The sequence below is a fragment of the Hylobates moloch genome, unplaced genomic scaffold (genome assembly GCF_009828535.3).
Source record: "Hylobates moloch isolate HMO894 unplaced genomic scaffold, HMol_V3 SCAFFOLD_12, whole genome shotgun sequence".
NCBI classification, from domain to species: domain Eukaryota; kingdom Metazoa; phylum Chordata; class Mammalia; order Primates; family Hylobatidae; genus Hylobates; species Hylobates moloch.
In genome coordinates, this window is record NW_026652287.1 from 48,793,680 (window position 1) to 48,806,617 (window position 12,938).

Sequence of the window (12,938 nt, forward strand, 5' to 3'; positions counted from 1 at the left end):
ATGAAGCAGTGGTCCCTACTGCATTGTGGATGAACCTTGAATACATGATACTCAATGAAAGACGTCAGATGCAAAAGGTCACATAGTGTACGGTCCTTTTATATGAAATTTCCAGAACAGGCCAATCTGAAGAGATGCATAGCGGATTGGTGGCTTTCAGCAGCTGTGGGGAGGTGGGACTGAGGAGCGACTGCTAATCAGGATGGGGTTTCCTCCTGGGGTGGTGAAAATGTTCTGGATCTAGATAGTGACGAAGGTAGCACGACACTGTGAGTGCACTAAATGCTATTGAATTGGACCCTTCAGAATGGTTGAGACGGTGATTTTTATGTGAATTCTACCTAAACATACTATTACAGCTCATATATACTTTTTCCATCTGGATTCTTCACAAAGGAGTATGCTGTGAGCATCTTTCCATGACATTAAATCATCTTAGGAAACATTATTTTGTGTTCTTCAAAATGTGCATGTTAAGTATTCAAATCAGTCTTAAATTTTTAAAAAGATGTAATTTTAGGAAATAATTTAAAAGGGTTTTGTCTCAGTTTGTAAGATTTCTCTTCACGCACTTTAATGGCTTGAGGTATCATTATCAGTTACAAATCGAGTTATTCTTCATCAAATGACTTTTGGAGTAGAGATTTTATTTTTATAGTAATAGATGCACAGATATTCCTGTAAGATACAGGTGTGGTTAGACACTTTTCTAGAACAGGTATGCCCTGCAAACTCCACAGACACTGACTGTTTTGGTCTTATTAACAAGTAGACCACTGAGAAGGGAGAAGGTGACATTTTAGCTTTCCCAGGTAAAAGTGGTTTTCATTCTCACACCAATTTTATGGACTGGACGTTAACTCTCTTGCTCAAGGGCACTCTGTGAGTGGCAGAGTGGGGATAAATCTGGTTCGTTTGACATCAGAGGTCATGACTTTTCCTAACACAGAAGTGATTTTCAAAGTAAGTCTCTGCCCTAGGCACATCAGATCACCTGGGGACCACTCCAGAGTGAGTAGACGAGACTTTGACAGGGGTGCCTAATTTTTTTTTTTTTTGAGACACAGTCTTGCTTTGTTGCCCAGGCTGGAGTGCAGTGGCATGATCTCGGTTCATTGCAACCTCTGCCTCCTGGGTTCAAGTGATTGTCCTGCCTCAGCCTCCCAAGTAGCTGGGATTACAGGCACCCACCACCACATCCAGCTAATTGTTGTGTTTTTAATAGAGGCGGGGTTTTGCCGTGTTGGACAGGCTGGTGTTGAACTCCTAACCTCAGGTGATCCACCCGCCTCGGCCTCCCAAAGTGCTGGGATTACAGGCCCAGCCCAGTTTGATAGTTTGTTATCATGTTATACGTACACTTAGAATATGATCCAGCCATCTCATTCTAACAGCAATGAGAACTTAGGCTCCCCTCTCTACTAAAATACAAAAGTTAGCTGGTCATGGTGGCGTGGGCCTGTAATCCCGGCTACTTGGAAGGCTGATGCAGGAGAATCACTTGAAACCCATAGGCGGAGGTTGCAGTGAGCTGAGGTGGTGCCACTGCACTCCAGCCTGGGGGAGGGGGACATAGCGAGACTCGGTCTCAAACAAAACAAAACAAAACAAAACTACCAAACTGTTTCCAAAGCATCTGCATCGTGTTTAATTTCCATAAGTCATGTATGAGAATTCTAGGTCCTCCAAATAATTGGCAGTCCTTGGTAGTGTCAGTTTTTGTTTCAGCCTTCCTTATGGATACGCTGTGGCATATCCCTGAGATTTTAATTCGCACTTCCCAGTGACTAATGGCGTTGAACCACTCGTGCCTTCCTGTGCCTATTTGACACTCCTATATTTTCTTTGGTGAAGTGTCTGTTCAATCATCTGCTCATTAAATTTTCCTTCGGTTGTTTGCCTTCTTATTGTTGGATTTTGAGAGCTCTACGTACAAGTCCTTTGTCAGTTGTGTGATTTACAAGTCTTATTCCTAGACTCTGAAGTTCTTTCATAGAGCAAATGTTTTAAATTTTTATGAGGTAAGACTTATCAATATTTTTTTGTGAATTATGTTTACACTGCCATATATAGGAATTCTTTGCTTAACTGGAGGTCAAGGAGATTTTCTCCTACATTTTCTTTTAAAGGTTTTATAGTTTCAGAGTTTACATGTAATTCCATAATCTCTATTTAGTTAAATTTTGTATGGGGTGTGAACTGTGGTTTGACTGTTTTCTTGTATATGGATATCCAATTGTTCCATACAATTTTTTTGAAAGGAATATCCTTGGCAGGGTGCGGTAGCTCACACCTGTAATCCCAGCACTTTAGGAGGTCAAGGTGGGCAGATCATGAGGTCAGGAGTTAGAGACCAGCCTGGCCAATATGGTGAAACCACGTCTCTACTAAAAATACAAAAATTAGCCAGGCGTGGTGGTGTGTGCCTGTATTCACAGCTACTCAGAAGGCTGAGGCAGGAGAATCGCTTGAACCCAGGAGGCAGAGGTTTCAGTGAGCCAAGATTGTGCCACTGAACTCCAGCCTGGGTGAAAGAGCTAGACTCTGTCTCAAAAAAAAAAAAAAGAAAGAAAAAAGAAAGAAGGAATGAAAAGAAAAGAAAATCCTTTTTGCTTTAACTTGCCTTGCAGGTTTGTAGAAAACTCAATTGTTTAAATGTGGGTGGACATATTTCTGGATTTTCTATTCTATTTCATGTTGGCCCAATACTACACTACCCTGGTTACTGTTGCATTGTAGTATGCCTTTAAAGGAGTAACGGGAATCCTTCAACTACATTTTTTTCCCCAATAATTTTTGGCTATTCTGCTTCCTTTGTGTTTTTATGTAAATTTTATAATCAGTGTGTCTATTTCTACAAATAGTCCTGATAGGATTTGAACTGGGATTTCTGTGAATCTATAGATCAATCTGAGGAGACTTAATAATGATATTGATTCTTCCAATTCATGAATATAGTATACCCCTGTATTTATTTGTTTCCTTGAACTTCTTTTATCATTGTTTTGTAGTTTTCACCATGACAATCCTGCACATATTTTGTTAAATGTACAGCTGAGAATTTAATTTTTTCTGGTGTACAATGCTAATAAAATAGTGCTTTAAAAGATGTGTTTTCCAGTTGTTTATTGTTAATACATGATAGAAGTTTGTATCCGTTTTTGCAAAAGGCCACATAGTCAATATTTTAGGTCTTGCATGCCCTATCTGGTTTCTTCTTCTCTTTCTCCTTCTTCTCCTTGTACCACCTTTTAAAATATAAAAACATTCTTGGCTCATAGGCCATACATATACAGTACACAGGCCATATATGATCCATAGACCATGGTTTGCTGACCCTGGGATATAGGAATATGGTTGATTTTTGTATATTGTCTGTATATTGGATCATTCTTATTGGAATACAATAATGCTGTTATTTCCTCAGTCTTAAAACACTTCCCCTCTTGGCCTCATTTTCACACCAGTCAATGCTCCATTTCTTTGCCCCACTATGCAGCAAACTCCTTCAAAGAGGGACCCACACATGGGTGTCAAATATCTCCTCTCCCACTCCAAACAGGCTTTGAGAATCCTCTCAGGGGAGTGAGGGTTTATGAATGAGACATAAACCCACAGGACTCTGCTACACCTGTGTATGTAATTCTCAAAACACACTCAGGCCTGGTCTTGTTACTGGCTGCTATGAGACCTCCATCCTCTTCTGAATAAGTGTGAATGAGGCACTCTTTGCTGGACAGTTTGGGGACAACTGGCCCTACAGAGTCTTTATTAGTTTCATTGTATGTATATGTGAGAGCAAGAGAAGACAGAGTGTGTGGGTATGTGACTGTATGTGTTTGTGTGACTGTGTGCAGTGTTGTAACAGTAAATGTGTGTGCGTGCATACAGGCGCATATGTGAGGCATTCTGACTGGTGTTAGATGGCGTTTCATTGTGGTTTTGATTTGCATTTTTATATGATCAGTGATGTTGAATGTCAGGACATGTTAAGATATATTGGAGCTATGTCATATGTTCCAGCTTTATGTCAGGAGATGGTAGAAAGTGCCAGGAAAGACGAAGTATGCTAGGTCCCTGTGGAGGCATTTTGTAGTGTTGAGCTATGCTCAGGTTTTGCAGAACATGTTAGACTATGTTGGGGCCATGTCAGGTCGTACTGTAGCATGCTGTGCCATGTTAGGCTGTCATTGCTGCACTGTGCTGCTATAGCCTGGTCTAGTCTCCTCTCTCCTCCCCCATCCTCTCTTCTTCCTCTCTCTTTGGCCCCCTTCCTGCTATGTGGGGCTCAGAGAGGAGAAGTGCAAACCTCTAGCTGGGAGCCTTCCTCCAACCCCAAAGTCCCTCCTTTACCTGCCTCCATGGCCCTTGATTGTCCCCATTTATGTCAGCCACCATTGCACCAAAGGACAAGGTCTTCTACAGCTTCCTGAAGCCCTGGCTGGATGAGTATCTGCAGGTGAACAGGGTTGGGAAAAAAGTTGGGGGATCTGGGGAGGGAGATGCCCTTGCCCATGGCTCTTGGCTGCCCTGCTAAGGGACGGGCTCCTGCTGAGTGCTGGTGACAAGTGGAGCTGCCACCGTGGGATGCTGATGCCTGCCCACCATTTCAACATCCTGAAGCCCTATATGAAGATTTTCAATGAGAGTGTGAACATCTTGCACGTGAGTTATTTGAAGCCAAAGTCCCAGCTGCAGCCTTGGGGTAGAGGGACCACAGACAGATCTAGTCTGGAATTTTGGCTCTGCTGGGTGGCATTGGGCCATTGTTCTTCCTCTCTGATCCCTAGTTTTTTTTTTTTAATCTGTAAAATGGGTATAATAATCCCTACTTAAAAGGTGGTCAAGGTGATGTAATGGAGTCATGTCCCTGGTGCACAGTAGGTGCCCAGAAGGTGTCTGTTTCTATGATTCTGTCACCCAAGCCCTATAAAATCAAGAGGGTCCTGACGACAATTGCATAGTAGCTGTTGCTGATAAGTAAAAACTTGAAAACTCATTGGTTTAAAACAATAAATGTTTATGAATGTTAATAAGCCTATGGGACAGTTGGCAGGTACTTCTGTATGTGGAAGGGATCAGTCATGGTACATGAGCAACCTGGAGTCAGGTAGGCAGCTTTGCAGGTATTGGCTGAGTTCTCTCAATGTTTGGGCTGTGGCTGGCTTCAGACTGATACAGATGGCCTCAGCTGGGACCCCTGGATGTTCCTCCATGTGATTCTCTCCTTCCAGAAGGCACTCCATGGTTCACAATGCAGGCAGGCAGGTTTCCAATGAGTGACACGAGGCTTAGCTTCATTAGTTATTACCTCATCATTTTCACCACATTGCATTTCATCATTGAAAGCCAAAATCCCAGCACACAATCAGAAAAGGAGAGGAGGAGTAAAATAGGCTCTGTCTCTTAAGGAAAGTTGCTAAAAAATCACATTGCAAAGCGTGTGGATATAGGGGGAAGTGAAGAATTGGGGCGAGGGTTTTGTGAAGTCTCTGGGGTTTTATTAAACTTGCAAATTGGTAAGTTAGCTTGTTACTATTTCATGGATTCTGCCAGAAGACAGGAGACTCCTAGGTCAGAGACAAAGGGTGGTTTATTACTCATGGCACAGCAAGGAGTATGTGTTTCCTGTCATATTGCATTGTTTGGGGATACCCAAATCCCTTCGGGTGACATTGTTGGGCTTTTATAAATGCCTGCTCAGGTAGAACGTTGCATTACAGGGAAGGAGCATTAGGCTCAGGGAATCTGCCTTAATAGCAAGCAAAGTAAGCCTGATACAGGTCCAAAGGGAGTCATTACCTTATTCTTGAACACTGTTCTCTGCACACACAACTCTCAGAAATGGCTGAAGTTAAGAACTCAGTGTTTTGCATTTTTAGCATATCCAAAAGGGATACTCAGGGCTCATGGAGGACTTCCTGTCCCAACATAGAGATATTTTTGTAATCAATTTATTACAAGGCAGATAAGGAAAGCCAACATTTATTGAACACTCACTATATGCCATAAACAATGCCATGTGCCCATCCCATGGTACGAGTGTATATTGACGGATTTGATGTTCACTATTCTTTGAAGGAGATATATTTGCCCCACTGTAGAGGATGAAGCTGTGGGTCTGAGAGATTAGGGAGCTTGCCCAAGTTCACCCAGCTAATAAGTGAGCTTGGAGTAGTGGAACAGGGTTTCTAACCTTGTTTATGTGGCACAAAGGCACATCATCTCGACTGTTCCTCAAGATTTGACAGGTAGGATGTAGGGAAGGGTAAGGAATTCACCAAGGACATTCAGAGCTGGAACTTGAACCCAGGTCTCCTGACTCCCAGTCTTGCATCTCCATCTCTTAATATTAACAACTTTTACTCTCACTGCAATTTGGTTACCCCTGGGGAGGGATACTTGGGGAGAAAACAAAGAGGCTGCAATAGTGTGCCTTGGTGGTTGGGTTTGGGGAGGGGCTCAAGGAAGCCAGGGACAAGCCCATCTCTGGCTAGGCCAAGTGGCGCCTCCTGGCCTTGGAGCATAATGCCTGTCTGGACATGTTTGAGCACATGAACCTCATGACCTTGGATAGTCTGCAGAAATGTGTCTTCAGCTTTGACAGCCAATGTCAGGAGTGAGTCTTTGCCCAGTGCCTGGGAATTTGAGCCATGGACCCAAAGGAGTAGGCTGGGGGAGACAGAACTGATGAGAGCAAGCAGAAGTGCCTATGTGGAGGAGTTGTGTCAGTCTTTGAATGACTGGTACAAACATTATCATGAGGTTTCCAGGGAGATATTGAAGGGGTTTGAGCTAATGGGCATGGTCAGAGCTGAGCTCTGTGAGGGACTGACTGTAGTGTAGACACTAAATGGAGTTGATGTTGGATGCAAGGAGGCTAGGGTAGGGTAGGGACTTTGGACCAGTTGGAAGAGGATGAGGTCTGATTTTTGTGAACAGTTTCAGGAAGGAGAAGGGGCAGGATTATATATGGGGGGCAGGGGAGAGAGAATAAAAGCATGATGTTCAAGTTATGCTCTGGGTGCCTAGGGGCATGGAGGCATCTCACAGAGATGGGATGCAGGGAGATAAGGGCTTGGAGGATCAATCTCATGGCTGACCCCCACTCCATATGTGTGGGGTCATCTGTTTCTGGATACTCTGTTTCCTGATAGGAGGTAGCTCCTGGCTGCTGGTGGGAGGTGCTTCTGGGGTTTCAGACATGTTAAGTTGTTGCCTCCCTTTATGCCCTTATCCTTCAGGAAGCCCAGTGAATATATTGCCTCCGTCTTGGAGCTCAGTTCCCTTGTGGCAAAAAGAAACCCGCAGATCCTCCTGCACATGGACTTCCTGTATTATCTCACCCAAGATGGGCGGCACTTCCACAGGGCCTGCCGCCTGGGGCATGACTTCACAGACACCGTCATCCAGAAGCAGTGCCGCACCCTCACTAGCCAGGGTGTTGATGACTTCCTCCAAGCCAAAGCGAAGTCCAAGACCTTGGACTTCATTGATGTGCTCCTGATTAGCAAGGTGGGCTTCTCTGAGATTTGAATTCAAGGAGCAGAAGGGAGCTTAATGTCAAATGTCAACTCAAGGAACTTGGACTTGATCCAGAGGGCACTGGGGAGTCATGGCAGGTGCCTGAGGAAGGGAGGGACAGGTCAGAGATAGGTTTTAGAGATGACTCTGTGGAATGCACCTAGCAGGGGACTGCTAGATGTGAAACTGACAAGTATAAGATTTTACCCTGTTTATGCATTAATAAGCTAGTCTATATGTGTATTAATATATCTATATCTATATCTATATCTGTATCTATATCTATATCTATGTCTAGGTCATTGTCCATGCCTGAATTTGTGTCTATGACTATGTCTGTGTCTTTGTCATTGCTAGTGTCTGTCTTTGTATCTGCTTCTTTTTCTTTCGTTGTGTCTATATCTATGTCTTTGTGTCTTTTCTATGTCTATGTCTGTGTCTTTTCTTTGTCTATATCTTTGTCAATGTCTATGTTTATGTCTTTGTGTATGTCTGTTTATGTCTTTATGTATATGTCTTCGTCTCAGTCTTTATGTCTATGTTTAGTGTCTTTTCTGTGTCAACGTCTTTATCTAGATCTATGTTTGTGTCTTTGTTCATGTCCATATCTGTGTATCTATGTCTTTGTCTTTTTCTGTGCCTGTGTCTTTGTCTATGTCTATGTATATTTCTGTGTCTCTTTGTCTATGTGTATGTCTATGTCTACCTCTTTCTCTTTGTCTATGTCTGCCTATGTATTTATCTACATCTATATCTTTGTCAATGTCTGTCTTTGTCTATGTCTGTGCCTATGTCTATGTCATGTTTATGTCTTTGTCTATGCTCATGTCTATATCTTTCTCTATGTCTGTGTCTGTCTTTGTCTAATTCTTGGTCTCTGTCAATGTCTTCATCTTTGTCTATGTCTGTGTCTTTGTCTATTCTTTTTCTTTTTCTTTTTTTTTTTTGAGAAAGATTCTTGCTGTGTTGTCAGGCTGGAGTGCATGCAATGGCATGATCTCGGCTCACTGCAACTTCTGCCTCCCGGGTTCAAGTGATTCTGCTTCAGCCTCCTGAGTAGCTGGGACTATGGGTACCTGCCACCACGCTCAGCTAATTTTTGTATTTTTAGTGGAGACGGGGTTTCACCATATTGGCCAGGATGCTCTGGATCTCCTGACCTTGTGATCTGCCTGCCTTGGCCTCCCAAAGTGCAGGGATTACAGGCGTGAGCCACGGCTCCCAGTGTCTTTGTCTATTTCTATTTCTTTATGTCTACATCTATATCTTTCTCTATGTTTATGCCTTTGCCTATGTCTATACCTTTGTCTATGTCTATATCTTTGTCTATATTTGTGTCTGTGTCTATGTCTATATCTATATCTTTCTCTATGTTTATGTCTCTGTCTTTCTCTGTCCATGACTTTTTCTATTGTGACAGATGTCTATTGTAACAGGTGCATTAAACACCTGGATCACAGCAGCCCATTTATTGCTCACAGCAACACTAGCAGCCAGACTAGGATTGTAGCACTGGCTTTCATTCCCAAATCACATTTCTCCAAGAGCAATGCAATGTTTTTATCTGTATGTGGAACAGAGTTTGTGCCCTAGGAGAGGGGCTCCACATTACGAGTCTTGGCACATTTTCTATTTATTTTCTCTACACAGGGAGAGAAAGAGAGAGAGAGAGCACAAGAGAGAGTGCTTTATTCTGAAGCATAAAACAATTCTCTTCAGTGAGATGTAACAGTCTGTAGACTTACAACACAAATGTCTTCAGGGGAAATTAGTAAGGTTGTCTGCATTTACCACACTGGAATGTGAGTATACATCTTTGGAGCAATACTTAATCTCTAATTTCCAAGGCGAATTGTTATTTAATTATCCTGTAAGCTCATTTGCCAGTAACTTTTTCCCAGAAAGTTCTCAACATGTAGAAACATGAAAATATTCATGTGTCATTGATTCTTCCCACCAGAGACAAAAGAGGAAGCAAGGAAGCCAGTGAGGAAGATTGTATGGTGCGGACTCTGGTGATGGTGACCAAGAGACATCTAGGAGTGCAAGCTGGGCTTGGGTTTCTGGAAGGAGGATGGATCTTCAGAGTTTATTTCATGTTAGACTGAGGAGTCCTCAGAGCTGGTGTGGATTTCAAGTGTGTCTTGCCTTCTCTCCAGGATGAAGATGGGAAGGAGTTATCTGATGAGGACATAAGAACCGAGGCTGACACCTTCATGTTTGAGGGAGAGGGTCCCAGTGAGGACTACAGTGAGGACCGAGATCTCTCATCCCAGGGACGTGGTGGGTGGACCCTGGATGGCTTCACCCTTCCCGTCCCCCTTCCCCCATCCTCTCTGAGGCCCTCAATGCATGGGTGCTGTCCACCCTCTGGTGCTGAAGCAGCCCAGAGACCCAAGACTGCCTGGCTGCCCCTCAGGCTATGACACCACGACCGGTGGTCTCTCCTGGGTCTGACACAACCTTGCAATGCACCTGGAATACCAAGAGCGCTGCGGGCAGGAGATGCAAGAGTTTCTGGAGGTCTCTGAGCCTAAAGAGATTGAATGGTGAGTGCAGGTGCTGGTGGCTGTCCTGAGCTCCATGACTCATGTTGGCAATGCCGATAGCTCTGCTCCCCAGGTGGGGATGGGAGGAGGAGTTGTTTTTGTCTATTCTGCCACTATTGCTTAATGGGAGTAGGAGCAGAGGATGACAGGCAGGGCTTAACACCCAGTCTGGCTATCAGGGGAAAAGTTGCAGGCTGTAGAAAAGATCTACTCTGCTGAGAGAATTTGTGACAATGTGTGAAGGGAGATGATGCCACTTAACACATGTTTAGTAGATGAACTTCCCCTTTACTCCCTTCTTTTTATCCTTGAAATGTCATTTTGCATGCATCGTCTGTTTTAGTTATTGCAACAACCTTGTGAGGTGCTGCTGCTGAAATGCCCATTTACGGACATGAAGGAGCACAGCCTGGTGGTGAGGGGGGCACAATGTGAGGCTGGGTGGGTGGTCTGGGTGCACAGCCCAGATCCACCAGCTCCGTGACTGTGGGTAGTCACTTAAATATTTTCCAGACTCTATTTCTCATTTGTAAAATGGAAAAACAATATGGTTAATATACTTAAAAGACTTAAAACAGGCTCCATGACTCATGATGGCAATGTCTATGGCCGCCATTCCTGTTCTAGGCTGCCTGCCCATCCCACGCACACAGGAGATCCACAGTGAGCTGAGCCCCTCTAGCCACTGGGGGCACTTTCTTCTGTGTCCCTAGGACCCTGCTTGTTCATCAACCTCTGGCTTTGCTCCCTGAGCCTAACAGGGATGGAACCGCCAGCAGGTAAGGTCTGTCCTTGCAAAGGGAGTGGGGATTTTGGGGGATGCACCCTCCCAGACTGAGGCTGTAGGGCCAGGTGCCTGAATCCCCTGGCTGATTGAGCTGGCAAGGGTAATGGGGTGGGGGTGGTCTAGGGGCTCCGCAACACCCAGCCAGTGTCAGGAGAACTGCCTTCCCTACCATCCTGCTCAGCAGCTCTGCTAGGAGCCTCCTCCTTCAAGCCCCCCTCACCTGAGTCCACCCCACAGGGCAATTCTGGACAGGATCTAGGAAGGGCCAGGAGGAGAACCCTGGATTTGTTGGGCGGAGAATCATGCGTGTGGGAGAAGGAGCCAGGTGCTGATCCAAGGGCCTCAAGATATTTCCCCTTTGGGGCTACCACATTGCCTGAGATTCTTTCATTATAAATGTCCCTATGTTAATATGGCATCGACGCTAATGAATGGGGGTGGAAGCAGCATGGCAGAGAGGATGGATTTGGACTTGAGGGTCTCATAGGCTTGAGTTCCTATGAGCTCTGCAACTTGGACTAGAGGCATGCCCTCTCCCAGCCGCAGTTTGCTTTTATACTAAATGGACACCTTCCCTCCTCTGGATGCCATCACTCAGGTCTCTCCAACAATGCCCAGGGCTCTCATCTAGAGAGCTGATAGGAGGGTGGTGAGACAGCTTTGGGCATTGGGATGCAGGTGAGCATATGATACAGTCAGGTGCATGTTATGTAGAGCACCTGGCACATAGTAGGTGCACGTTATGTAGCGCACCTGGCACATAGTAGGTGCCTGTTAGGTAGAGAGCACCTGAGAGACAGTAGGTGTACTTTATGTGGAGTACCTAGCACATAGTATGTACACCTTATGCGGCATATCTGTCACCCAGTAGGTGCTCTTTATGTAGCATATCTGGCACACAGTAAGGCACACTTTATATAGTGTACTTGGCACACAGTGTGTGTGCTTTATGTCAAGTATGTTGCACAGAGGAGTTTTACTTCATGTAGGGGACCCAGTACACAGGAGAAGCATTTTTTTGTGGAACATCTGGTACACAGTAGGTGTGCTTTATTTGAGCACCTGGCACACAGCAGGCATGGTTTATATAAAGGGCCAGGGACTCAAGATACAGGTTTTGTGAAGGGTGCCCAGCATACAGTAGACACTCTTTATGTGGAGCACCTGGCACACAGTAGGTGCACTATATGTAGAGTAGCCAGCACACAGTAGACAAGATTTAGTGGATTACTTGATGCAGAGTAGGTGCGCTTTCTGTGGGTCACCAGGTACATAGTAGGCATGCTCAATGTGGAGCACGTGACACACAGTAGGTATGTTTTACATACGGCATGTGGCACAGAGTAGGCACGCTTTATATGAAGTGCTCTGCACAAAGGAAGCTTACATTATGCAGAGCATGCTGCACACAGTAGGTGAACTTTATATGGCACACCTGGCACATAGTAGACAGAATTTATGTAGAGTACCTGATACACAGTAGGTTCACTTTATATAGTGAGACTGGCACACACAGCAGGTGCACACAGTAGTGCTTTCCATACAGTGTTTCGCACAGAGTAGAGACAGGCACACAGCAGCTCAAGTGTTAGTTGCCATCCCCTTCCCTTCAGTCCCTCTTTTTGGAGCTCCCTCTTCTTAGGAGCCTTCCTCTATCGCCCTCTAAGGCCTCATCTGACATCCCATTTCCCAGATGGGAAGCCTGAGCCCAGGATGGCCACACTGCCCACAGTCAGAGAAAGGACAGGGCAGAACAAGGACTCCACTCAGGATCCCCTCACTCTGCCCTCCCCTGCCTGGACCCCCTGCCTCCGCTCTGTCCTCCTAAGCGGAGCCCAGCCTCTAGGTTTGCTTCTCCAGCTGGGCTCTTTATCCCCAGAATCTGAGGCGGATAATCCTCAGCAGGGTTGGGGCTGGATTTTTTCTTCCTGCTTCCAGCAGTCAGGTCTCAGCTCAGGCCTTGGGCTGCCAGGAGGCAGGACTTGAACTCTTGCCAGGCTGTGAAGCCAGAGATGAGAGGCTTCTGTCTCTGAATCTCCTAAGTCTGCACCAAGATGTGGTGCCTGACATCCTCCCCG

At 45.1% G+C, this 12,938-nt stretch overlaps 1 pseudogene; it reads left to right on the plus strand.

The window, feature by feature from the left end:
• The first annotated feature begins 4,408 nt into the window (after positions 1-4,408).
• Positions 4,409-10,077, plus strand: LOC116478625 (cytochrome P450 4F2-like; annotated as a pseudogene).
• The last annotated feature ends 2,861 nt before the right edge of the window (positions 10,078-12,938 follow it).